This window comes from Triticum urartu, chromosome 3 (assembly GCF_003073215.2).
Source record: "Triticum urartu cultivar G1812 chromosome 3, Tu2.1, whole genome shotgun sequence".
In the NCBI taxonomy this organism is placed as follows: domain Eukaryota; kingdom Viridiplantae; phylum Streptophyta; class Magnoliopsida; order Poales; family Poaceae; genus Triticum; species Triticum urartu.
In genome coordinates, this window is record NC_053024.1 from 743,421,632 (window position 1) to 743,449,149 (window position 27,518).

Genomic DNA, 27,518 nt, shown 5'->3' on the forward strand with positions numbered 1-27,518 from the left:
ACTTGGTGTATCCTCCCCCTTATGTACGGCGTTGAGCTTGCCGGACTGCTTGAAGACCCAACATTCTCTGTGGGTATGATTAGCATCTTTACCAGGGGTACTATGGATCTGACATACTTGGTCCAGAATTTTGTTGAGGCTGGACAGTTCATCCCTGGTGCCTTTAGGGGGCGGCTTTTGACCTGGCCGAGAGCTTTTGAATCCGGCATTTACTGTCGTGCCCTTCGTGCTGTCTTCTTTATTTCGACATTTGTTATTGCTGTTGCGCCGTGATTTCCCGTTTCCATCTCTAGCTTCAGATGTGCTGGGGTCGCTGGTGCTGCATCCGGACGGTCGACAATCTGGTTCTTTTTAGTAAGAAACATGTTCCAAAGCTTTCGGGCTAACTCTCCGGGCTGTTGAGTTATATGACTCAAATCGTCCGCATCTGGAGGTCGGACATAAGTCCCTTGAAATTTTTCCCGAAAGGCGTCTTCGAGTTCTTCCCAACTTCCAATGGAGCTTTCGGGGAGGCCTTTGAGCCAGTGATGAGCTGGCCCTTTGAGCTTGAGGGGTAAGTACTTGATGGCATGGAGATCATCTCCTCGAGCCATATGGATATGGAGGATGTAGTCCTCAATCCAGACCCCAGGGTCTGTTGTTCCGTCGTATGCCTCTATGTTTACGGGCTTGAATCCCTCTGGAAATTCATGGTCCAGCACCTCATCGGTGAAACATAGGGGGTGTGTGGCACCCCTGTAGCTGGGTTTATCCCGTTGTTCGGATGTTTGTTGTGTTGCATTGTATGCTGGGGCGCGCTTGCGTGGTCCATAGATGGATCTTGATGCACCGTCCTTTGGGTGCGAGCCCTCGCATGGGTCGCGTGTTGTATTTTGAGCGGCGTTGTATGCCGCTCTGTGTTGGTAGAGGGGTCGTCTATCCGACCAGGTGGCTGCTTTGATATTTGGTTGTGGGGGGTCTGAGGCCTCCTCATCGAATTCGGGTAGCAGCTTCCGCTTTGGGTAGCTCTTGGAGGGGCGATTGTCACCGTACCTTGCTGCTGTGTTGAGTATTTTACTCCATCTGATTTGGAGTGTGTCTTGCGCGGCCTTGAGCCTTTACTTCTGCCTTTTCAGACTCCTCGCGGTGGCAACAAGCCTTTTATGGGCAGTCTGCTGCTCTGGGTGCCTGTCCGGCGTTATGTCGTCCGGACCATTATCCTTGATAGGATTTGTTTGTTCGGTTTGATTATCCGGATTGCCGTTGTCCGGTAGCGGTTCGCCCTGCTCCAGCGCTGGGGCTATGTGATCGCTATTTCTGTCGAGGCAGGATTTGGGGCGGCGCTTGCGTCGCCGCTTTGACTCCTTTTCGAGGGAACAAGCCTTCGGTGCGTCCTTCCGCTCCTCGTCGTCATCTTTTGGTGCGTCCACCATGTATACGTCATATGACGAGGTGGCATTCCAGGGCCCAGTAGGCGCTGGTTCTTCATCGTCTCCTTCATCGGCGTCCATACCGTCGATATTTTTGGAATCGAAGTCGAGCATGTCGGTTAAATCGTCGACAGTGGCTACAAAGTGGGTGGTGGGTGGGCTTTAAATTTCTTCGTCATCCGTATCCCAATCTCGCTGACCGTAGTCTGTCCAGGGCTCTCCTGATAAAGAGAGAGAGTTTAGTGATTTCATAATATCGCCAAAGGGCGAGTGCTGAAAGATGTCCGCGGCAGTAAACTCCATGATCGGCGCCCAATCGGATTCGATCGGCAGAGGTGCGAATGGTTCGGAGTCCGGAGAGGAGTCCGGCTCCTTGGAATCACGAGTCTCGCGGAGTGCGGGGCTGGTGTTCGGCTCGATCGCCGCTAGGATCGCAGCCCCCGAGGCGGCGTCCACCCACCCATCCTCGATCGGCGCAGTTGGCTCCGAATTAAGGGTCGAAGCCGATGCGGGTGCGGCCTTCGGGGCACTGCTAGGCAGCAGAGCTAGATCATGCTCGTCGTGGCAGTGCGGCGCGCTCGGCAGTGGCTCGAATCCGTCGAAGATCAAGTCCCCGCGGATGTCAGCCGTGTAGTTTAAACTTCCAAATCTGACCTGATGGCCAGGGGCATAGCTTTCGATCTGCTCCAGATGGCCAAGTGAATTGGCCCGCAGTACAAAGCCGCCGAAGACAGAGATCTGTCCAGGGAGACAAGTTTCACCCTGGACCGCATCACCATCGATGATCGTGGGAGCCATCAAGCCTGACGGCGACGACACAGAGGAACTCTCAATGAAAGCACCAATGTTGGTGTCAAAACCGGCGGATCTCGGGTATGGGGTCCCGAACTGTGCGTCTAGGCCAGATGGTAACAGGAGGCAAGGGACACGAAGTTTTACCTAGGTTCGGGCCCTCTCGATGGAGGTAAAACCCTACGTCCTGCTTAATTAATATTGATGATATGGGTAGTACAAGAGTAGATCTACCACGAGATCGGAGAGGCTAAACCCTAGAAGCTAGCCTATGGTATGATTGTTGTTGTCTATGTTGTTCTACGGACAAAAACTCTCCGGTTTATATAGACACCGGAGAGGGTTAGGGTTACACAAAGTCGGTTACAATGGTAGGAGATCTGCATATCCGTATCGCCAAGCTTGCCTTCCACGCCAAGGAAAGTCCCTTCCGGACACGGGACGAAGTCTTCAATCTCGTATCTTCATAGTCCAGGAGTCCGGCTGAAGGTATAGTCCGGCCATCCGGAAACCCCCTAATCCAGGACTCCCTCAATGGTGTTCAAGCATCAGGGAAAGTTTGTTCAGTTGCATGGAGTATCAGCAGTGGCGACCGAGTGCCTAGCCATTTTGACAGTCCAACTGCAGCTTATGCAAATATAAGAGTCAGTAAGATGTCTAGTGCAACTATGTGCAATCAAGGCTGATGTTGAAGCGGCTGAAATACCTATAGTAGTAGGCGCTTTGCTCAAGGAATTTGCTTCTTTGTTTGATGAGCCTAAAGGATTACCTCCTTCCCGTCCTTTTGATCATGCTATTGATCTGCTGCCCGGAGCTGCACCAGTCAACATCCGGCCTTACCGATACAGTCCAGCGCAGAAAGACGAGATCAAGAGACAAGTGGCAGACATGCTAACTCAGGGTATCATTCAAATTAGTCGCAGCCCCTTTTCATCTCCAGTTCCCCTGGTTCAGAAGAAAGACGGAGAATGGCACTTCTGCATAGATTACCGACACTTGAATGCGATAACTATAAAGAATCGGTACCCTTTGCCGATCATCAATGAATTGCTTGATGAGTTGCATAGATCCAAATGGTTCACCGGTTTGGACTTGAGATCGGGTTATCACCATATTCGGATGAGGCCATCGGATGAAGCTAAAACTGCATTCCAGACACACCACGGTCACTTTGAGTTCAAAGTGATGCCTTATGGGGTGACCGGGGGACTTAGCACATTCCAGGGTGGAATGAACATTGTGCTTGCACCTCTTCTCCGCCACAGGGTTCTCGTGTTCATCGATGACATTCTGGTGCATAGTATAACACTGGAAGGGCATGTACTGTTGTTGGTATTCCAGCTGCTCACGGAGAATCAAATGAAGGTCAAACTGAGCAAGTGTGCATTTGCGCGCAATCAGCGTACATACTTGGGCCATGTCGTTAGTGCAGAGGGGGTGCAGACTGATCCAACAAATATTGACAAAGTGCAGAAATGGCCTAGCCCTCAGTCAACTAAGGAAGTGCGACAATTCCTGGGTCTGGCGGGATATTACCGGAAATTTGTTCGTCATTTTGGCATCATTAGTCGACCTCTGACCGAATTGCTGATGAAGGGAGTGGTGTTTCGATGGACACCGCAGCATGAGGAATCCATCCAGGCACTAAAAGGGGTACTAACCAGCGCACCAGTTTTTGGCAATGCCCAATTTCTCCAAGCCATTCGTGGTGAAAACGGATGCATCAGACCAGGGGATCGGTGCCATACTGATGGAAGATCAGCATCCAATCGCATTCTTGAGCCAAGCCTTGGGTCCCAAACTCCGTACTCTCTCGACATATGAAAATGAGAGCTTGGTTGTGCTAATGGCTGTGGAACATTGGAGACCCTACCTGATGGCAACAGAATTTATTATCCGAACAGATCACCGCAGTTTGTCTTGCCTCGATGAACAAAGACTGACAACCCCTTGGCAACATAAGGCGTTGACGAAATTGTTAGGTCTGCAATACCGGATTGAGTACCGCAAGGGGTCTGCAAACCAAGCGGCTGATGCTTTATCTCGGCACCCTGAAGCTACAGCAAATGCGATCTCTGTCTGTGTACCTCGATGGTTGGAAGAAGTGAAAACTGGCTATGCTCAAGACCAACAGTGCTCTAAAATCTTGGCAGATGCAGCAGTCCAAGAGCCAGCAGAAGGACCCTTCCGCATCCAGGATGGTCTGATTCGCTACAAGGGGCGAGTGTGGATTGGCAACAACCCTGCTGTCCAAAAAAGGTGTTGGAAGAACTGCACTCAGGAGCAATTGGGGGGCACTCTGGAGTCCAAGAAACCTACAGTCGTGTCTGTCAGAATTTTGCTTGGCCGCAATTGAAGCAAACCATCAAGGCATTTGTGAAACAGTGTTATGTGTGCAAACAAGCTAAACCAGAGCATGTTAAGTACCCAGGATTGCTACAGCCATTGCCGGTGCCCAGGGAAGCATGGGAGATGGTCACTCTTGACTTTGTGGAGGGATTGCCTACATCAAGAGGGTTCAATTCAATTCTGGTTGTTGTGGATAAGCTCACACGTTATGCACATTTCATACCACTTCGATATCCATTTTCAGCTTTCCAAGTAGCGAAGGCTTACATGGACTATGTCTTCAAATTGCATGGGCTTCTAGATAAATTGGTCTTGGATAGGGACGGGATTTTCACCATCAAGGTATGGCAGGAGCTTGCTAAACTCTCTCATATCAAATTGAATATCTCCTCTGCTCGGCATCCTCGGACAGATGGCACCACAGAGTGAGTCAACCAATGCATGGAGCTTTACTTGCGATGTTTCTTCCACAATTGCCCTCGCAAATGGATGGACTAGATATCCTTGGTAGAGTTCTGGTACAATACGCCATACCATTCCGCGCTCAAATCAACTCCGTTTGAGGTGTTGTATGGGCACAAGCCAAGATTCTTTGGTATCTCCAATGTGGCCGATGCTACTGTGACAAATTTGGCGCAATGGACGCAAGACCGAGCAACAATGGTGGCCCTTCTGCGACAACACCTGACTCGGGCTCGCCAATGGATGAAGGAAAATGCGGACAAACACCGATCTGACAGAGTGTTTGTGGTCCATGATTGGGTCTACCTGAAGTTGCAGCCATACGCCCAATCTTCGGTGGCAACTCAAGCTAACCATAAACTTTCCTTCCGCTACTTAGGTCCTTTTCAGGTGTTGCAGCGTGTCGGGGAAGTGGCTTACAATCTTGACTTACCGGAGCACGCAAGGATTCACCCGGTGGTGCATGTCTCTCAGCTCCGGGCTGCTGTTCCTCCCAAGACCGCGATCATGCCAGAGTTGCCTACTCTGGGATGATGACTTCTTGCAGTTCCAGGTACCTGAGGAGATCGTGCAGCGTCGCGTCATGCAATGTGGGACGCGTCAAGTCGAGCAAGTGCTGGTTCACTGGTCTGGGTTCCCAGCTTCATTGGCGCCCTGGGAAGATGCAATTCCTCTCAAGTCTCGCTTTCCCAGATCCTTGGCTTGGGTTCAAGCCAAATCTAAACGGGGAAGGAATGTCACGGGAACTACTACGGTGGGCTCAAAGACAGGCGTTAACTCAACTCCAACCCAGCCCAAACGGGAGAGAAGGCCCAACAGCCGCTACATCGTCCCAGTCTGGAGCAAGTGAAGACCGTATATGTAGTGAGTGAGTGGAGTGCTAGGGTATCATTGGATCACCCAACCTTTTGGCCGCCATTGGGCGTGTATCTCCCACCCCATCCCAGGCTCTGTTCCTCAATCCCCAATTCTTGCTGCTACATAATTCCTCTCTGTAATCGAGTTGTTGAGGACGAAATGGTAGATCAATTGAGCCAGAGTTAAGTATCGTATCATCTGGTATTCAGAGCCACAAATTCCCACCACCGCTGCCAATTCGTTGCATCAATCTGGGGAAATCCAAGACCCACAGCCTCCAGCAGATCATGGCGGATCTCGACTTGTAGAAGAAGATGGAGGAGGCGGCCCAGGGGAGAAGCAGCATCGTGAAAGCCCTTCTCGGGATCCAGCGGTCCCTTGACAAGATGGAGCCCGTGCTCCAATCGGTAGAGCCGGTGGTCAGCGAGCTCTCGGCGTGGCGGCCAGGGGTGGATGAGGCAGTCGGGCGGCTTCAGGCCGATCTCCGACATCCGAGCGTAGCTGACCAAGATAGCGCTTGGTGGCGACGTGAGGACGACGCCCCTTCCTGCGACAGCGGTGGACGCACGGTTGCTCGATCCAGCCGGGAGTGGTGACGGCCACGGGCCAAGTGGCCGTCGCGCTGCAACACCTCTACGGGCCCTGCCGTTTGGGGGATCACTCCTCCAAACGCCGGTCCTGGTCAATGGTACGTTCCGGACCCCCTTCCCTACGGTTTCAATTCCAAATCCTAGTGAATTAGGCCGTTCAAGTGGAGTCCAAGGTGTTAGAGCGAGCAATTCTCGGGTCGACTGTCCAGAGTTTGACGGTGATAATCCCACGGGTTGGATCGTTGTGAGGCATATTTTCATATTTGAGCAGTCGATCCATCTGTCTGGATTGATACTGCTGTGGTAAATTTCACAGGGGTTGGTGCCTTGAGGTTAGAATGGTCACATGCACACATTAAATCCGCTAATTGGGATCAGTTCGTTGGGTCTGTCTTAGACAAATTTGTGAGGTCTGAATTTCAGCAGTTGCTTCGCAAATTTTCCAGGCTTAAACAGCAAGGATCAGTCTTAGAATATGCAGAGCACTTTAATGTAGCTATGCATAGTTTGTTAGCTCATCACAGTTCTTGGGATCCCTTGTTCTTTACCATGCATTTTATGGATGGATTGCATCATGGTATGAAAGTTGCCGTTATGCTTCATGGTCCCAAGGATTTGGAAACTTCTATGGCTCTTGCTGAATTGCAGGAGGAGGTCATCGACATGGTGCGCCAGGACCAGGAGGCCGCGGCTGGGCAGAAGGGACAATCCCCCTCCTCCAAGGGATGTCTCTTCACGGCCAGACCGCCTTTGCCAGTGGTGGTGCCTTCGGCGGGGGTTCTTTCTAAGGGATCGCCTTCCTCGGCCGGATTGGGTGGGACAGATGGCCGCGCAGTCCAGATAATGCACGGATCCCCATTGCCAATTCGCCAATGGACGACAAGCTCCGCACACTACAAGCCTACCGCAAGGCACGCATGTTCTGTTTCACTTGTGGCGACCGTTGGGGTCCTGGCCATGTTCGTGTGGCCACGGTGCCATTACATGTCGTGGAGGAACTCGTGGGTTTGTTGATGCCACCCACGCCGCCTGAATCTCCAGCGTCACAGGACACTTCAGAGGATGATCTTTTCCTATTATCCACTGCTGCATCCACAGGAACCGAAGATCCAAAGGCCTTCCGCATGCTAGGCACACTTAACGGCAAGACGTTGTTGATGCTGGTTGACTCTGGATCCTCCCATAGCTTTATCAACACTGACATTGCAGAGTCTTTGCCTGAAGTTCAACCTATGTCATGACCCTTGCGAGTGAAGGTGGCGGATGGAGCTGTGACAAGCTGCACTATGGAAGTGTCGGTCTGTGAGTATGAGATACAGGGGCATCGGTTCCAGTCTACTCTGAAGCTGTTCCCTTTGGGCAGTTACGACATGATTCTTGGAATGGATTGGCTGGAGTCCTGGGGGTTGATGACAGTGATCTGGGGTAGTAAATACATGGTTGTCGGTGTCAAAACCGGCGGATCTCGGGTAGGGGGTCCCGAACTGTGCGTCTAGGCCGGATGGTAACAGGAGGCAAGGGACACGAAGTTTTACCCAGGTTCGGGCCCTCTTGATGGAGGTAAAACCCTACGTCCTGCTTAATTAATATTGATGATATGGGTAGTACAAGAGTAAATCTACCATGAGATCGGAGATCTGCATATCCGTATCGCGAAGCTTGCCTTCCATGCCGAGGAAAGTCCCTTTCGGACACGGGACGAAGTCTTCAATCTCGTATCTTCATAGTCCAGGAGTCCGGCTTAAGGTATAGTCCGGCCATCCGGACACCCCCTAATCCAGGACTCCCTCAGTAGCCCCTGAACCAGGCTTCAATGACGATGAGTCCGGCGTGCAGATTGTCTTCGGCATTGCAAGGCGGGTTCCTCCTCCAAGTACTTCATAGAAGATTTTGAACACAAAGATAGTGTCCGGCTCTTCAAAATAAGTTTCCACATATTGCCATAGAGAGAATAATATTTACACAAATCTAATCTGCTGACGTATTCCGTAGTGTGACACACCACGACCAAGCCTTTATCCAAGTCATTTTATTATCCCACCTCAGCGCATCATGCGAGGCGGTTTCTTTAGCACGTCTTGTTAAAGCAGAGATCGTGTCCCCTTATTCCGGGATTCTCATCAATACGGGCGTGGGTAGCCCAACCGCTTCTAGGCAAGTCCAAATGGACATGGAGAGGACGCTTGATATTCACCCTCTTTATAAAGAGGACAAGGCTTTTATTTTTCCCTCCCGTGCTCAATCGAATCCTTTACCCACCTCAAGCTCAAACGCTCGAAGTTCAGGTCAGGTGCTCCGAACCTTTAGTCATGTCCGGATCTAGCCTTCAAGGCCGATGGGTGCCTTCCTCCGTCACAGAAGAAGACATCAAAAGTTGAGGGAGGCCAGATATCTGACCGCCGAGATTTTGCATCGGCTACCTCCCCGAGGGCAGGCCATCCCCACCCCTGAACCCAACGAGAACGTCGTGTTCGTCTGCCACTTCCTCCGAGGTCTAGGCCTTGCTCTGGATCCTTTCGTCAGGGGTTTGATGTTTTATTACGGGCCAGACTTCCATGATCTAGCTCCGGACTACTTTCCTCATATCACGACATTTATTGTCATGTGCGAGGCCTTCCTCCGGGTTACCCCTCACTTTGGCCTATGGCTCAAGACCTTTGAAGGAAAGCCGAAGATGATCGAGGGGCAACATACTACGTGTGGAGGTGCCTCAATACGCAAGATGACGGGAGCTCCGTGGCCCAAAGGTACCATACCAGAGGTGTCTGAATTGTGGCAACATGAGTGGTTCTACATCACGGCTCCTAGAAGTGCCAAGTGGGCGGCCGCCCCTGTTTTCCGCTCGGGCCCTCCACCACAACTGATGTCATGGATCAGCAGAGGTCTGAGCTGGGGTCCAGCCAAGGACATGCCTATACTGCAAAGCCGCTTTCAAGATTTCTTTAATGGGGATTTCAGTTTGGTTGCGGTAATACAAGTTATGCTGGTTCGTCAAGTCCAGCCTTGCAAACGCTGGCCTCTTAGCCTGTGGGAGTTCAATCCCGAGGGACCGCGTGTCATTCAAAATTTCCTCGGCCTGACGCACGAGGAGATGTACAAGTCATTCTTCGGACCTCAGGTGGAGTGTCCGAAAATTACCGAGGACGTGGGCCTGAGTAGTAACCACGCCGCCGAACAGGTAAGGTATCTTCCGGCCGAACACACTATCTCTCCTTTGTTTATGAAGTTACTTCTGAGAGTTCGCTTTTTGACTAGGACTGGCTAGCAAAGGCGAAGTTGATTCGGTGTTCGGCCCCCCTCCCTGAGGGTTTGGAAAATCTGGTATTGGAAAAGATGCTCCAGACCGCACCTTGCCCGGAGCCCTTGAAGGAAGATACTGTGGAGGATAATACGGGCGGACGCGGGCCCCCAACGCTGCCCATTCTAACTGAGGGAGCGAGCGTCTCCATGAAGGAAGACGACCAGAAGAGGAAAAGGACTGCGCCCGTGGATTCAGAAGCCGAAGCTTCCAAACGGGAGAAGAAGTCTCCCACAGAGGGTCCTACCTTGGGGGGCGCTGTTGCCGCACAAAGTCCGCGGGGGGATCAATTCTCCTGCGAGTCGTAAGTGACCCGAAATACTTTAATAGTACAGATATGCCATCTTTTTCTTCTGAGAGAATAACCATTGCATATATTTTTGCAGTTCGGGCCTTAGCCCCTCTCAAATGAGCTCGTCTTCGGGGGATCTTCCTCCAGAGATGATGGAGAGCGAAACGCCTCCTCCAGACTCCTCCGCTCCGGAAGCGGGCGACCCTGAAGTGTCGTCGCGGAGGTCCTCTCCGAGTCCGGTGAGGCCGGAAGATAATCCCATTGACCCCCGAAGCTCCCAGTGTCCGGCTCCCGAAGAGAGCAGACAAAAGAGTCCGGCAGCGTCTAGTGTGCGATCGAATGTTCTGAGGGAGTTGGTGGGGCGAGCAGCCATCTCAGATCAACACCGTGTGCCAATGAATACGGTGATGGAGAGAATATCGTCCGCCGAAAGCGGATTACATGAATCTTTTATGAGTCTACTGACAGGCTTTGAGGTACGTAAAAGAATGTATGATAGTCCTGCACATGCTAGGTGTGCCCTGTGTAGATAGTAGCCCCTGAGACTCTGGTTGTCGTCGGAAACGACGACGAACAGAGGATCATATTCCTAGGTAATAACCATACTGCCTCTATGTGTAGGTGATGGAAGCTCCGGTGGCTAGCCGGACTAGCGAGTTTGCCCATTTAGAACGGTAGTTGGATGCGGCAGACGCCGACATCGAGCTTGTTAATAAAAGGCTTGACGAGGCACAGGGTAAGTGTCATTATCTGGTAAACACCACAATAGGAAGAGAAGCATGATGCCAGCATCTTTAATATGTTGTGACTACAGATGGAGCTGCCACTATTGAAGCCTTGCGGGCAGAACTTGCCCGAGCCAAGGAACAAGCGAGGTTGGGTAATGCGGCTGCTTTGAAGGTGGCCGAAGAGTTGCAAGCCGAGAAGGCTGCGCATGGCGAGAGCCGAGACAAGTGGCCAAGATGGCCATAGAATTAAAATCCGCCGCCGACCGTTGCCAGGTTCTTGAAAGGGAAAACCAAGCGAAGGCATCGGACCTTGAGAAGGCTGCTGCGACGAGAAAAGACCTCCGCTCTGCTATGAGGGCAAAGAAGGAGGAGCTGCGGGAAGCCGGGGATATTGTAGCTGGGAAATCCTTTATGTTGCGGAGGAAGTTCGGAGATCCACGGTATGCCCCTCTGGATCGGCTGTGGAGTTCGGAGGATGTGTATATGGATTTGGCGGCGAGCGCTGCCGATGCGGCCAAGTACTTCCAGGGTCAGACGGACGGTGAAGTAGACCAGCTGTTTTGGAGACAATTCCATTCTCCCGAGCATCCACTTTCATTGACAGACCAATTAGCCGAATGGGTTGAACTAAATAGGTTGTCTAGACTCTCCATGAGGTCTGTTGTGGATCAGCTATGGCCGGAAAGGTCAAAGCCGAATAGCTATTTCAGCTTGGTGCAGCAGTTCCTTGACGTGGTGCCGTGCATTAATGCGATGAAGAGGTCGGCATGCATAGAGGGCGCAGATGGATGCTACCAATGTTGCAGCGCGGGATTCGGCTATAGGTCGAAAGGCTGCTGAGCACTACTTTGAAGAAGTTCTTGAGGGTGCCCGTTTGATAGAGACCCGGTGCTCAAAAAATATTATGTTTGAGTGATATGTAATCTCATTGTAAGCGAAATGCTTTTATAATTTTTATAAGGCTATTTTTATACTTTTGCCTGAAAGTAATATGATGCCTCTTGGGCGGCTGTTTATGTATACATTTGTATACCTGAAAGATTGCAGTCGTTGGCTTCAACCCCCACGCATATAATGCGGAGGTGCTCGCAAAAACACGCGTTCACACTTAACCCAACGTCTTGGTCCTATTAAGGAGGTGATAGCGGAGCGAGCGAGGCAACTGGACTATAATGCTTTAGCACTTTCACTTAGCCATAGGAGTTTCACAGTGGGGCTACTAGATAGCCCCTGGTGGCTCCGCACTCTCCCGATTCCGGGGTGCGTACATGCCTGGTCAAAAAACGGCCCTTTGTTAAGGCAGAGGAATTCTAACATTCCCACAGGTCATCGAGTGGTTGACCAGTCTCATGCTATATCATGACAGTCAGTTTTCGGCTTTCTCTACTGAGGTGCTCGTCCGGATGAACCAGGGCATAATCGCAGTAGTCCTCCTGGTGCTACCTTAGCCGGTAAAGCGGAACGTAAGGAACCAAAACACAGGAGCAGGGCAAACCCAACATTTGAGCAAAGACAATGATTCGGAGCTGATGCATATAGGGCCAAACTCGCGACGCCGAACACTCCCAAAGGTATTCGGTCTTTGTGGTATAAATCGGGCCTAAATAATGGCCTTTGTAAGAAGCCCCTTGTGTCCAGGTACGTGCATTGTTCTGGCATGGCCACATGCCAAGACGTCAGCATCCTTCTCAACAGTGGATATGTATCAACAAGAGACAGTAAAAAAGGTTTACGCAGGGTCTTAATCTAAAAAGAATCCTTGGAGCGGGTCCCTGCTGCACGTCTGCGCCTGTGTCTCCGTTGTGCCGTATCCTGGATGGGTGTAGCACGATGATCGTCTGTAAAAGAGAGGAAGTTAAGTGAAAAAGTTGTCGTGCAAAAAGATAGTTTAAAAAAACCCATGTATAATTCAAGATGATAAGAAATTGCCACTTGTCTGCGCGCGTTGAGCCCCTTGTATTGACAAATAGGGGTGTGACCACTTATTCGGTATAAATAGCGGCGCCGGACTTGATTAGTTGTGTCTGAGGTCTTGATGACCTATTTGGATGGTTTCACTGGTCCGGGTGCCTTTAGTGTGCGGCTGCCACGGCAGCCGCACTCTCTTCGGCGCGCAGAGATCGCTTGATATTTCCGTTCACTGAAATGATGCCACGTGGACCGGGCATCTTGAGTGTGAGGGAGGTGTAGTGTGGTATTGCATTAAAGAGAGCGAAAGCTTCGCGTCCGAGCAGTGCTTGATAGTCACTTTGAAACGGAGCGATGTGGAAGGTTAAATGCTCGTGACGGAAGTTATCGGGGGAGCCGAATATAACCTGTAGTAGGAGGGAGCCCGTACAATGAGCCCCTGGGCCTGGCGTTACTCCTTTAAAGGTAGTATTGCTATGGCGAATTTGTGTTGGGTCTAACCCCATCCCGCGGATTGTATCCTGATATATTAAGTTTAGGCTGCTGCCGCCGTCCATCAAGACTCGTGTGAAGTGATATCCGCCAATTACTGGGTCTAATACCAGGGCAGCCCATCCTGCGTGTCAGATACTTGCTGAGTAATCGTGATGGTCGAAAGTGATCGGTTGAGACGACAAGTGGCGGGAATTCGCGGTGACAGGCACTTGGGTATATTTTCCTCGGAGTGCTGTGTTGTTTTTTCCCTTGATCACGTGTAACACGTTTACTTTTTTGACTTCTGGTGGAAATTTCTTTTTTTCCGCCGTGTCTTGCTTGGGAGGCTCGTCCTCGTCTTCACTTGGTGTATCCGCCCCCTTATGTACGGCGTTGAGCTTGCCGGACTGCTTGAAGACCCAACATTCTCTGTGGGTATGATTAGCATGTTTACCAGGGGTACTATGGATCTGACATACTTGGTCCAGAATTTTGTTGAGGCTGGACAGTTCATCCCTGGTGCCTTTAGGGGGCGGCTTTTGACCTGGCCGAGAGCTTTTGAATCCGGCATTTACTGTCGTGCCCTTCGTGCTGTCTTCTTTATTTCGGCATTTGTTATTGCTGTTGCGCCGTGATTTCCCATTTCCATCTTTAGCTTCAGATGTGCTGGGGTCGCTGGTGCTGCTTCTGGCTAGCCAGCTGTCCTAACCCGCGCAAAAGCGGGTCATGAGGTTTGTTAATGCGGCCATCGTTCTCGGCTTATTTTGGCCGAGGTGTCTGGCGAGCCATTCATCACGGACGCTATGCTTGAAAGCTGCCAAGGCTTCGGCGTCCGGACAGTCGACAATCTGGTTCTTTTTAGTAAGAAACATGTTCCAAAGCTTTCGGGCTAACTCTCCGGGCTGTTGAGTTATATGACTCAAATCGTCCGCATCCGGAGGTCGGACATAAGTCCCTTGAAATTTTTCCCGAAAGGCGTCTTCGAGCTCTTCCCAACTTCCAATGGAGCTTTCGGGGAGGCCTTTGAGCCAGTGATGAGCTGGCCCTTTGAGCTTGAGGGGTAAGTACTTGATGGCGTGGAGATCATCTCCTCGAGCCATATGGATATGGAGGATGTAGTCCTCAATCCAGACCCCAGGGTCTGTTGTTCCGTCGTATGCCTCTATGTTTACGGGCTTGAATCCCTCTGGAAATTCATGGTCCAGCACCTCATCGGTGAAACATAGGGGGTGTGTGGCACCCCTGTAGCTGGGTTTATCGCGTTGTTCGGATGTTTGTTGTGTTGCATTGTATGCTGGGGCGCGCTTGCGTGGTCCATAGATGGATCTTGATGCACCATCCTTTGGGTGCGAGCCCTCGCATGGGTCGCGTGTTGTATTTTGAGCGGCGTTGTATGCCGCTCTGTGTTGGTAGAGGGGTCATCTATCCGACCAGGTGGCTGCTTTGATATTTGGTTGTGGGGGGTCTGAGGCCTCCTCATCGAATTCGGGTATCAGCTTCCGCTTTGGGTAGCTCTTGGAGGGGCGATTGTCACCGTACCTTGCTGCTGTGTTGAGTATTTTACTCCATCTGATTTGGAGTGTGTCTTGCGCGGCCTTGAGCCTTTACTTCTGCCTTTTCAGACTCCTCGCGGTGGCAACAAGCCTTTTATGGGCAGTCTGCTGCTCTGGGTGCCTGTCCGGCGTTATGTCGTCCGGACCATTATCCTTGATAGGATTTGTTTGTTCGGTTTGATTATCCGGATTGCCGTTGTCCGATAGCGGTTCGCCCTGCTCCAGCGCTGGGGCTATGTGATCGCTATTTCTGTCGAGGCGGGATTTGGGGCGGCGCTTGCGTCGCCGCTTTGACTCCTTTTCGAGGGAACAAGCCTTCGGTGCGTCCTTCCACTCCTCGTCGTCATCTTTTGGTGCGTCCACCATGTATACGTCATATGACGAGGTGGCATTCCAGGGCCCAGTAGGCGCTGGTTCTTCATCGTCTCCTTCATCGGCGTCCATACCGTCGATATTTTTGGAATCGAAGTCGAGCATGTCGGTTAAATCGTCGACAGTGGCTACAAAGTGGGTGGTGGGTGGGCTTTAAATTTCTTCGTCATCCGTATCCCAATCTCGCTGACCGTAGTCTGTCCAGGGCTCTCCTGATAAAGAGAGAGAGTTTAGTGATTTCATAATATCGCCAAAGGGCGAGTGCTGAAAGATGTCCGCGGCAGTAAACTCCATGATCGGCGCCCAATCGGATTCGATCGGCAGAGGTGCGAATGGTTCGGAGTCCGGAGAGGAGTCCGGCTCCTTGGAATCACGAGTCTCGCGGAGTGCGGGGCTGGTGTTCGGCTCGATCGCCGCTAGGATCGCAGCCCCCGAGGCGGCGTCCACCCACCCATCCTCGATCGGCGCAGTTGGCTCCGAATTAAGGGTCGAAGCCGATGCGGGTGCGGCCTTCGGGGCACTGCTAGGCAGCAGAGCTAGATCATGCTCGTCGTGGCAGTGCGGCGCGCTCGGCAGTGGCTCGAATCCGTCGAAGATCAAGTCCCCGCGGATGTCAGCCGTGTAGTTTAAACTTCCAAATCTGACCTGATGGCCAGGGGCATAGCTTTCGATCTGCTCCAGATGGCCAAGTGAATTGGCCCGCAGTACAAAGCCGCCGAAGACAGAGATCTGTCCAGGGAGACAAGTTTCACCCTGGACCGCATCACCATCGATGATCGTGGGAGCCATCAAGCCTGACGGCGACGACACAGAGGAACTCTCAATGAAAGCACCAATGTTGGTGTCAAAACCGGCGGATCTCGGGTATGGGGTCCCGAACTGTGCGTCTAGGCCAGATGGTAACAGGAGGCAAGGGACACGAAGTTTTACCTAGGTTCGGGCCCTCTCGATGGAGGTAAAACCCTACGTCCTGCTTAATTAATATTGATGATATGGGTAGTACAAGAGTAGATCTACCACGAGATCGGAGAGGCTAAACCCTAGAAGCTAGCCTATGGTATGATTGTTGTTGTCTATGTTGTTCTACGGACAAAAACTCTCCGGTTTATATAGACACCGGAGAGGGTTAGGGTTACACAAAGTCGGTTACAATGGTAGGAGATCTGCATATCCGTATCGCCAAGCTTGCCTTCCACGCCAAGGAAAGTCCCTTCCGGACACGGGACGAAGTCTTCAATCTCGTATCTTCATAGTCCAGGAGTCCGGCTGAAGGTATAGTCCGGCCATCCGGAAACCCCCTAATCCAGGACTCCCTCAATGGTGTTCAAGCATCAGGGAAAGTTTGTTCAGTTGCATGGAGTATCAGCAGTGGCGACCGAGTGCCTAGCCATTTTGACAGTCCAACTGCAGCTTATGCAAATATAAGAGTCAGTAAGATGTCTAGTGCAACTATGTGCAATCAAGGCTGATGTTGAAGCGGCTGAAATACCTATAGTAGTAGGCGCTTTGCTCAAGGAATTTGCTTCTTTGTTTGATGAGCCTAAAGGATTACCTCCTTCCCGTCCTTTTGATCATGCTATTGATCTGCTGCCCGGAGCTGCACCAGTCAACATCCGGCCTTACCGATACAGTCCAGCGCAGAAAGACGAGATCAAGAGACAAGTGGCAGACATGCTAACTCAGGGTATCATTCAAATTAGTCGCAGCCCCTTTTCATCTCCAGTTCCCCTGGTTCAGAAGAAAGACGGAGAATGGCACTTCTGCATAGATTACCGACACTTGAATGCGATAACTATAAAGAATCGGTACCCTTTGCCGATCATCAATGAATTGCTTGATGAGTTGCATAGATCCAAATGGTTCACCGGTTTGGACTTGAGATCGGGTTATCACCATATTCGGATGAGGCCATCGGATGAAGCTAAAACTGCATTCCAGACACACCACGGTCACTTTGAGTTCAAAGTGATGCCTTATGGGGTGACCGGGGGACTTAGCACATTCCAGGGTGGAATGAACATTGTGCTTGCACCTCTTCTCCGCCACAGGGTTCTCGTGTTCATCGATGACATTCTGGTGCATAGTATAACACTGGAAGGGCATGTACTGTTGTTGGTATTCCAGCTGCTCACGGAGAATCAAATGAAGGTCAAACTGAGCAAGTGTGCATTTGCGCGCAATCAGCGTACATACTTGGGCCATGTCGTTAGTGCAGAGGGGGTGCAGACTGATCCAACAAATATTGACAAAGTGCAGAAATGGCCTAGCCCTCAGTCAACTAAGGAAGTGCGACAATTCCTGGGTCTGGCGGGATATTACCGGAAATTTGTTCGTCATTTTGGCATCATTAGTCGACCTCTGACCGAATTGCTGATGAAGGGAGTGGTGTTTCGATGGACACCGCAGCATGAGGAATCCATCCAGGCACTAAAAGGGGTACTAACCAGCGCACCAGTTTTTGGCAATGCCCAATTTCTCCAAGCCATTCGTGGTGAAAACGGATGCATCAGACCAGGGGATCGGTGCCATACTGATGGAAGATCAGCATCCAATCGCATTCTTGAGCCAAGCCTTGGGTCCCAAACTCCGTACTCTCTCGACATATGAAAATGAGAGCTTGGTTGTGCTAATGGCTGTGGAACATTGGAGACCCTACCTGATGGCAACAGAATTTATTATCCGAACAGATCACCGCAGTTTGTCTTGCCTCGATGAACAAAGACTGACAACCCCTTGGCAACATAAGGCGTTGACGAAATTGTTAGGTCTGCAATACCGGATTGAGTACCGCAAGGGGTCTGCAAACCAAGCGGCTGATGCTTTATCTCGGCACCCTGAAGCTACAGCAAATGCGATCTCTGTCTGTGTACCTCGATGGTTGGAAGAAGTGAAAACTGGCTATGCTCAAGACCAACAGTGCTCTAAAATCTTGGCAGATGCAGCAGTCCAAGAGCCAGCAGAAGGACCCTTCCGCATCCAGGATGGTCTGATTCGCTACAAGGGGCGAGTGTGGATTGGCAACAACCCTGCTGTCCAGAAAAAGGTGTTGGAAGAACTGCACTCAGGAGCAATTGGGGGGCACTCTGGAGTCCAAGAAACCTACAGTCGTGTCCGTCAGAATTTTGCTTGGCCGCAATTGAAGCAAACCATCAAGGCATTTGTGAAACAGTGTTATGTGTGCAAACAAGCTAAACCAGAGCATGTTAAGTACCCAGGATTGCTACAACCACTGCCGGTGCCCGGGGAAGCATGTGAGATGGTCACTCTTGACTTTGTGGAGGGATTCCCTACATCAAGAGGGTTCAATTCAATTCTGGTTGTTGTGGATAATCTCACACGTTATGCACATTTCATACCACTTCGACATCCATTTTCAGCTTTCCAAGTAGCGAAGGCTTACATGGACTATGTCTTCAAATTGCATGGGCCTCTAGATAAAATGGTCTTGGATAGGGACCAGATTTTCACCAGCAAGGTATGGCAGGAGCTTGCTAAACTCTCTCATATCAAATTGAATATCTCCTCTGCTCGGCATCCTTAGACAGATGGCACCACAGAGCGAGTCAACCAATGCATGGAGCTTTACTTGCGATGTTTCGTCCACAATTGCCCTCGCAAATGGATGGACTAGATATCCTTGGCAGAGTTCTGGTACAATACGTCATACCATTCCGCGCTCAAATCAACTCCGTTTGAGGTGTTCTATGGACACAAGCCAAGATTCTTTGGTATCTCCAATGTGGCCGATGCTACTGTGACAAATTTGGCGCAATGGACGCAGGACCGAGAAACAATGGTGGCCCTTCTGCGACAACACCTGAATCGGGCTCGCCAATGGACGAAGGAAAATGCGGACAAACACCGGTCTGATAGAGTGTTTGCAGTCCACGATTGGGTCTACCTGAAGTTGCAGCCATACGCCCAATCTTCGGTGGCAACTCGAGCTAACCATAAACTTTCCTTCCGCTACTTAGGACCTTTTCAGGTGTTGCAGCGTGTCGAGGAAGTGGCTTACAAGCTTGACTTACCGGAGCACGCAAGGATTCACCCGGTGGTGCATGTCTCTCAGCTCCGGGCTGCTGTTCCTCCCAAGACCGCGATCATGCCAGAGTTGCCTACTCTCGACGATGACTTCCTGCAGTTCCAGGTACCTGAGGAGATCGTGCAGCGTCGCGTCATGCAATGTGGGACGCGTCAAGTCGAGGAAGTGCTGGTTCACTGGTCCGGGTTCCCAGCTTCATTGGCGCAAAGACAGGCGTTAACTCAACTCCAGCCCAGCCCAAACGGGAGAGAAGGCCCAACAGCCGCTACATTGGCCCAGCCTGGAGCAAGTGAAGACCGTATATGTAGTGAGTGAGTGGAGTGCTAGGGTATCATTGGATCACCAAACCTTTTGGCCGCCATTGGGCGTGTATCTCCCTCCCCATCCCAGGCTCTATTCCTCAATCCTCAATTCTTGCTGCTACATAATTCCTCTCTGTAATCGAGTTGTTGAGGACGAACCGGTAGATCAATTGAGCCAGAGTTATGTATCGTATCACTATTAGAAGTAGATCCATGGGATCCCATATATAATAGTACCAAAAAGCGAAATACTCCCTCGTCTAGAAATACTTGTCCGAGGAATGGATGTATCTAGATGTATTTTAGTTCTAGATACATCCATTTGTATCTATTTCTACGACAAGTATTTCCGGACGAAGGGAGTACGATACAAAATCGAGGACTTGGATCCTGAGCAGCTGGTCAAGGACATTACCGAATCAAGTGCGGAGGCCAATGTAAGGGGTCATTAGTTTAATGCTCCATCACATGGCTAATCAACTTGATGACTCCCAACGCTCCATTAGTCCCTCTGCTCGCCTTCTCCATCGAACATTAGTGAGCGGGCTGCTGGATCTCTTCATCTTTGCCACTACGTCTCTCTGCTATTGTGTGAGGTGAGTACCTGCTATTTCACCATATTTATGCCCATTTTTCTTGTTATAGCTACCTTGTTTCTTCCATTGCGAGTTTGATTTAACGACATTTTCTTGCGTCTCATGTGAGACACAGTGGTCTAGTCTAACTTAGATGTTTAGATTCAAAAATCACAATGGAAACAACAACAAAACGAAATGCACAGGTAGCGGAAATGGAATGATAAAACTTAACTTTGTTTGCTTGCTTTATATATGTAACTGCATTGCCTTGTTTGATTTAGTCTTTTAGAGAACATGGTTAGAACTTAGAAGAGAAGTATTTTGGACAGCAATTCCGCTTCACACCTTGAACGTTGCTGGCAATGGACCCATGTCCAAGACAAATGGATGAAAAACATCACAACTTCATGCATCAAATGCAAGAGCACATAAATCACATTAAGAAAATCACAAAAACCGCAATCCAAACATGCAAAATGCTCACCCAACTTCAGAAAAGAAGACACCAGATCCACCTTCATGCTGCCCATACTCACATCTACCACACCGGATGTTCTTGCTCCGGTACCCACCGGCTCCTTGCCCACCGATCCACATCCGCTGGCTATATATGTAGCGCCCCCCACTGCCGCGTCCAAACTCTACAGTACAAGGTGAAAGTTTATCATCTAGTTTTTCCATCAAAGTAATTGTATTATTGATAGTTCAAACTTGAATCCTGTATTCTATTCTCCTCTGTCCATGCGGAAGGCGACTCCTTCATATTCCATGTTTTACATTCTAAAGTGCTATAGTAGTATATCTGTTTTGCAATGACCATGTAGGCGCCTACTGAGTTAAACAGACTCATTCGACCGAGGTCAAGTAGAGTATATACAACAGCCAATCCAAAATAGCATCTCAAAAAAGGAAAAGGAAACCCAAAATAGTTGGTTTGAACATGTTACTGCATGTTACCATTCAGCTACTCAACAGGTCATTATCTGCACCTGGTTTCTTTATTCGAAGGGTTGCTGTTCATTAATTGATTGGATCTAGCTAAACCCAACTAGTTAGTTGCAAAATTGATCTTTGAGGGATAAGTTTTTATAATGAATCATACATATACTAGGACATTAAGGGCCAAAGCCCATGTTCCCATCCTAGCTCATTGAAAATGAAAGACAGTCTGATCAAGCAGGTCATCAAGGTTTTCATTCTGGATCTTAACAGCGTGCGGTGACACTCAAGGTTCCATCCTAATTATGGTGAATCGACTGTTACTTGCCAAAAATTGAGTGCTACAACGGTAATGCGTATCAGTAGCTTACTGAATGGGTACACAAAACTTGGACATTACTCTTGTATATTTTTTTAAGTACTAGACCATGACCGCGTTTCACTGAGTCTGGAACTCTGGATCAGGTCAACTTTACTGTTTACTAAAGATGCTATCAACGTGCTAATCAACTACTCCCTATGTAAACTAATACTACCTCTCTCCTGGTTTATTGGTCCCTTTGTAATTTGTGTTGAATTTTGACCAAATATTTAACTGACAAAATGTTAGTGCATGTCAACAAAAATTATATCTTTGGATTCGTATTTGAATATAGTTTTCAATGATATAATTTTTGGTGACGTGCATGAACATTTTGTTAGTTAAAATTATGGTCAAAATTTGACACAAAATACAATGGGGACTAATAAACCAGGACGGAGGTAGTAATAGTACTAAGATAGTGATCTAAAATGTCTTATATTAGTTTACAGAGTGAGTACTACATAAATCATCTTATAATTACTAAATGATTGAGTAATTAATCTTTTGTCGTTAGTTCAGTGGGCGCCCAAATTTTGTCTCAACTCTGCATGCAGAAGTGGACAGGCTGGGGCGTGTACTAATTTTTGTGGATCGATGTACTGGCAGCTCCTCGATCCATGTTGGGTGTTGTTTACTAGTATGCAGCAGGTCAGTTTTTTGGTAGATGAAAAGGGCCAAAGCCCCTTCTCTTTGAAAACCAAACACAGTCTGATCAGGCCAAGTTATTTTATTGGATCAGTTGTGGATCTCGATAGCTGTCAAAGGCGTGCCGTGTCCTTAAAGGTGCCATCAGACGACGAATATCAAATGATCTATATGCACGAATGTCTAGACAAATTAAGCTAGTAATACCGAAGGGTTGTCGTAGACTTTATAAATGCAGCTAGCTTTCGCCCCAGTAATGTGTTAGGAGTTGAGGCTATAGGGAAATGCATCTGGAAATGGGCCGTAGCTAATTAATATCATCAGTTAATATTCTTAGTCTCTAGTTAGCAGTCGACCCCATCATGCCTCAATTCTGATTGTGGAGACACTAGCCAAACAGAATGGGCTATATTTCTGATCAGAAGGCAACATCTTAATCTTGTAGCTCATCCTTCCGACACCGATCTAAGACAACTAATATTCATTACAGGTCAGGTCAAGTTTTATATTGATTAGAAGTTCCCCATTACATGCCTAATGAAATGATACATGCACAAATTAACTCAAACTGAATTGGTGCGTTGACTTCCCACTCCTTAAGTTGTTGCCATCGGCTTGTATGGAATGCTAGTATGCCTGCTAGCTGTTCTCTTCATTGTGCGACTACGTTCGTTCTCTCTGCGGTTGTCTGAGCGAGGTGTGCACTTCTACGTCGACGAGATTAATCATGCCAAAGGATGTTGTTTTGTTTGTTTTGACTGTAATTGGCTCGTTTCTTCCGTTGCTTGCTAGTTTGTTGTTTAGGGAATCTTCTTCTGTTATTAGTTTGATTTTTACGGAATTTTCCTTGCGCCCCCCTTGACTTGAGCCCCGCAAACGCCATTGACTGTTTGTCACGACCTCGCAACGAACTGCCACCACCTCCACCCTCTCCCTACCCATTAGCTGAGGCCGCCTGCTACTCATCCTGTCATGGGCGTTGCCTTCTCTTCTTCCCCATCGCCAATGCAAGCTATTCTTCCTCCTTTTACGCGGTGCAGTCATGATGTTAGGCCCGGATCAGTCGGCAACCCAAATGTGTCTCAATTTTGCACAGAGTGGTCAGGCTGTGGATTGTTGTACTCCTACTAGCAGCTAGCTTCTCCGTGTCGGGTGTTCTTAACATACGCGTGCATTTACGGTCAATAAAGCTAGTAGGTCATTGGTTATTTTTCACTATATTATAAGCATAGATATCCCCATTGGAAGAGAATTAAGCAGCAGCAAATCTAGCTAGCTAGCTAGCATTTATCTTCTCCATTGGAGTACCCCATTCACTTTCCTTTGTAGCCAAGTGCGTTACTTAGTATTTCATCGAGTTAATTTATTCTTAAATTTGCTATAACTACCCCGTTTTCTGTTGCTACCATTTTGAATAATTTTGCGGAACCTTATTGCAAGTAGAATTAATGTTGGCATGATTTACAGATTTCCTCTTCAAAACTAGCGGCTACTCATTTACCCATCATTGCATTTGTTCCCATTTTTCTCCTCCTGCAGTTAAATCAGAATATAGATGGCAGATAATACATCAACAACTAGTTCATTGGAAGGACGACGTGAAGAGCTATGGATGGACCAACACCTCCTGGAAGCAGCCACATCCGGGGATTCCGCATTAATGAAGGCCATGGAATTGCAGAATCCAAGCATGCTTCTTAGAACAACTCCAGCTGGGAACACCTGTCTTCACATATCGTCCATCCATGGCCATGAGGCATTTTGCACGGATGTGGTGGCCCTGGAGGCGTCTCTTCTCACTACAGTAAACTTGGATCGAGAGACGCCACTTCTCGCGGCGGTGAAAAGTGGATTTGTCATCTTGGCTTCCGTTCTACTCCGATTGTACCGTGAACGGGCAAGGCAATCTTGGAAAAAGACATTGATGGCTGCAATGCACTGCACCATGCCATTCGCAGTGGCCACAGGAAGCTTGCGCTGGAGCTGATAGAAGCAGAGCCGGCTCTGTCGACACATGTGAATAGAATGAACGAGTCACCCATGTATATCGCAGCGATGAGGAATTTTACTGATATTTCAGAGAATTTACTTGAAATTCCTGATTCTGCTCATATGGGACCATGGGGCCAGAACACTTTGCAGGCTGCTGTGAAAAATGGAAACGCAGGTGAGAACCAGTGTGTGCATGTATATATTTCCCGAGTTTGGGACTGTAGCAATTGTCCATTGATGCCCTACAACCGCTGTGTGGGTGCATGTGGTTTCGTAGCATGGTTGCCTGCTCATCTCTATAGTACAACGAGATGCCGAATTATTGTTTACTCTTGGTATTTTGTTGCTCTATTCCTTTTCGAAATTTTTTTTGTTGCTCTATTAGTTTACAACCGGGAAAAAGAATTTGAATCTACGGTATTATCTAGCGCACGGTACATTGATGTTCTAGAACTATTTTAATATACCGTTACTAGTCCTCACAAGGACTATCACCATCCCTTTGCTAATTAACCGTTGTTCATGTACTGATTTCTTTTCAGGTTTGGCTAAGAGAATTATGGAAACACGTCCTGGGCTGGCCAAAGAAGCCGATAACAATGGGTGTACTCCACTAAGTTCAGCTGTATACCGTGGCCTGGTTGACGTGGCATGAGTATTGCTGGAACATGATTGCTCTTTAGGGTATGAGGTGCCAAGTAACGGTAATCCTTTCCTTAGTTGTGCTGCATATGAAGGTCACCTCGATGTTGCTCAAGAGCTTCTTAAACACTGTCCTGATACTCCTTACCGTTCAACACAAGATGCCTGTTGGACATCCCTCCATGTAGCTGTATACGATGATCAAGTGGAGTTCACAGAATTCATTTTGAGGACCCCACAACTTCGGAAACTCATTAACATGCAAGACTCCAACGGGAAAACTGCTCTGCATTTGGCAGTAGAGAAGTTCAATCCTAAAATGGTTGTTGCTTTGCTGTGTCACGATGATATAGACACAACTGTGCTTGATAACAAAGGTGTTACACCAGCTTGGGTATTAGCTCATGTCATTGATCATGCCAAGACTTTAAACTGGGTATGTATATTATCAATCACACGCACGGTTACAAATAAGAAAAAAGAACTACTTTACTGTATTGTTCTGAAAGCAACTCACCATAGAACCATCAATGCCGCAACATACAAATGTTTTTCTAGTCCACTATTTGGCTCCGTTCTAAGTCTAATAGTGATATAGAAAACTTTATATTAAAAATTGAAATTTTGTTTATAAATTTATATACTCACTCCGTTCCTGAATTTACCATAATGTAGTGCGTATAGATTTTATTAAAAGTCCAACTTTGAAAACTTTGACCAAGTTTTACAGATAACTATTTATATCTACATACAAAATATATAAAATATATAAAGAATGAAAGTTCATTTTATAACTAATGATATAGTAGTAGCATTCTAGATTTAAATGTTTTTCTTGATAAATTTGGTCAAAGTTTGTGATGCTTGACTTTTCAAAAAATCTATATGTACTACATTATGGAACAAAGGGAGTAACATATTTGTACTTCCCTATTTCCAATATTGTTGACCACTTTGCTTATCAGTTTAAATATATGCTCAAATATAATTTCGTTCACTTTTTCTCAATACTATAGATCCATGTAATAGAATTGCTAAGCTCTGTTATTACACTATGATCTCCATCTTCGCCTTCTTTGAATATATGCAGAATGAAGTGAGCATGCTTATGGTGAGAGCTGATCCCCGAGATGCCAACACTCTTTATAATCTTCACACGCATACCAAACACAAAGCGACCTTGGAATTAAGGAAGGAAGCGAAGTCACTAACTCAAACATACACAAGTAACACTTCGCTAGTGGCGATCCTCATCACGACAGTCACCTTTGCCACTGCCTTCACCCTGCCAGGAGGATACAGCAATGACGCCGGAAGTGAGGGACTTCCCATCATGTCTAGGAAGTTTGCATTTCAGACATTCTTGATTTCTGACGTCTTAGCAATGTGCTCCTCGTTTGCTGTCGCCTTCATATGCATCATAGCAAGGTGGGGAGATTATGAGTTCCTGATTTATTACATATCCGCCACTAAGAAGCTCATGTGGTTTGCATACGTGGCAACAACTACGGCTTTTTCAACTGGTTTGTACACGGTGCTGGCTCCACATCTCCATTCATTGGTTGGCTATTGCAATTTGTCTTGTGGTGGCTTTGTTGCCTATTCTCACGAAACTGTTGGGCGAATGGCCAGTTTGGAAGCTCAGATTACGGTTGGGTAAAGCTTTCAACTCAGACCTCCTTGATATGGTGTGACCTCAACAATTCAACTTATGGTTATGCTTTCTAATAATACTTTGCAATATGTAATCAACATTGTTTGACCGACTACTCGTTTTGTTAACTCATTGGTACAAAATATTACTACAATTCTTCAATTTGTTTCAAACTTGGGAGAAACTATTATACTCTTCTTGTGTTCCACTCAAATCTTATGCCTTGATTCCATCTCTCTAGAGATGATTCATGGCATCTGCAACGGCAATGGCCTTTTTTTGCCATAGGCATGGTGCATTGCAGCATCACATCAAACCATCAGCAGGGACAACAAAACGGTATTTCTCACCAACATTTCTTTGAAAAACGGCAAGGTTTAGCCATTGGGAAACCAAGGATGACTCGCAGGTCAGAGAAACCGACACAACAGACTGAGCGACAAACAACACTGAAGAACCGACCACCTAACCGACAGAGAAACCAACACCACATGAGCCAAAGAGGACACAGTAGGGACATGGTAAACTGATCTGGTATGAGGTAGACGACGACCTCAAGCACTGTCCACCACCTTCTTCTTCCATACCCGCCACCCGTGTGTGAGTGCTTAACACTAAAACCCATGCTGGGCTGGTCAGAGATGACATCCGGATGCTAAGAGCAACTCCAACGCGGTGACCCATTTCATCCGCCGCCATCCGTTTGGGTCGTTGTGGACAAAAGTGCTAGCCCAACGCGTCGACCCATTCTCAAAAGGCGTCTATTTCGCGTCCGCACAGACCCATTTCCTGCCCAAATTTAGGCCTGAAATGCGTCGGCGTGGACGCAAGAGAACACGCCACGCGTCCTCTCGTTGTCCGCCACGTCCCCGCATGGCGGCCAGTCAACTACCTCCCGCGTCTTTATTAATGGTGACCGCAGAGCATGGGCCCACGCGTCAGCGACGATGGGCGACCTTTTTTAATCCGAGTGTGTGGGGGGGGGGTGGCATCCTCATCCTCTTCCAACCTCCCGTCCCCACCTAGCCACACTTCTGCTCCCCCTTAGGAGACAACCCTAGCCACCATTCCACGCGCCACCATGGGCTTCTTCGCCGGCAAGAATAAGGGCTAGGCCTCGACTTGCCTTTCGCGTGCGCTCCCCCCGCCTCTTTCGGCGACCGCCTGCCTGACGAGGCAACAAATAAGTGTCCCAGTGCACCAGGCGAGGTGGCATTGAGAGCACCCCGTCCCCATCCCACACCCCGACGTCACCATGCCACATCACTGGCATTT

At 48.7% G+C, this 27,518-nt stretch overlaps 1 pseudogene; it reads left to right on the forward strand.

Annotated features, from left to right (window-relative positions):
- Positions 1-19,842: 19,842 nt before the first annotated feature.
- On the forward strand, positions 19,843-26,355 carry LOC125546412 (annotated as a pseudogene).
- Positions 26,356-27,518: the final 1,163 nt, after the last annotated feature.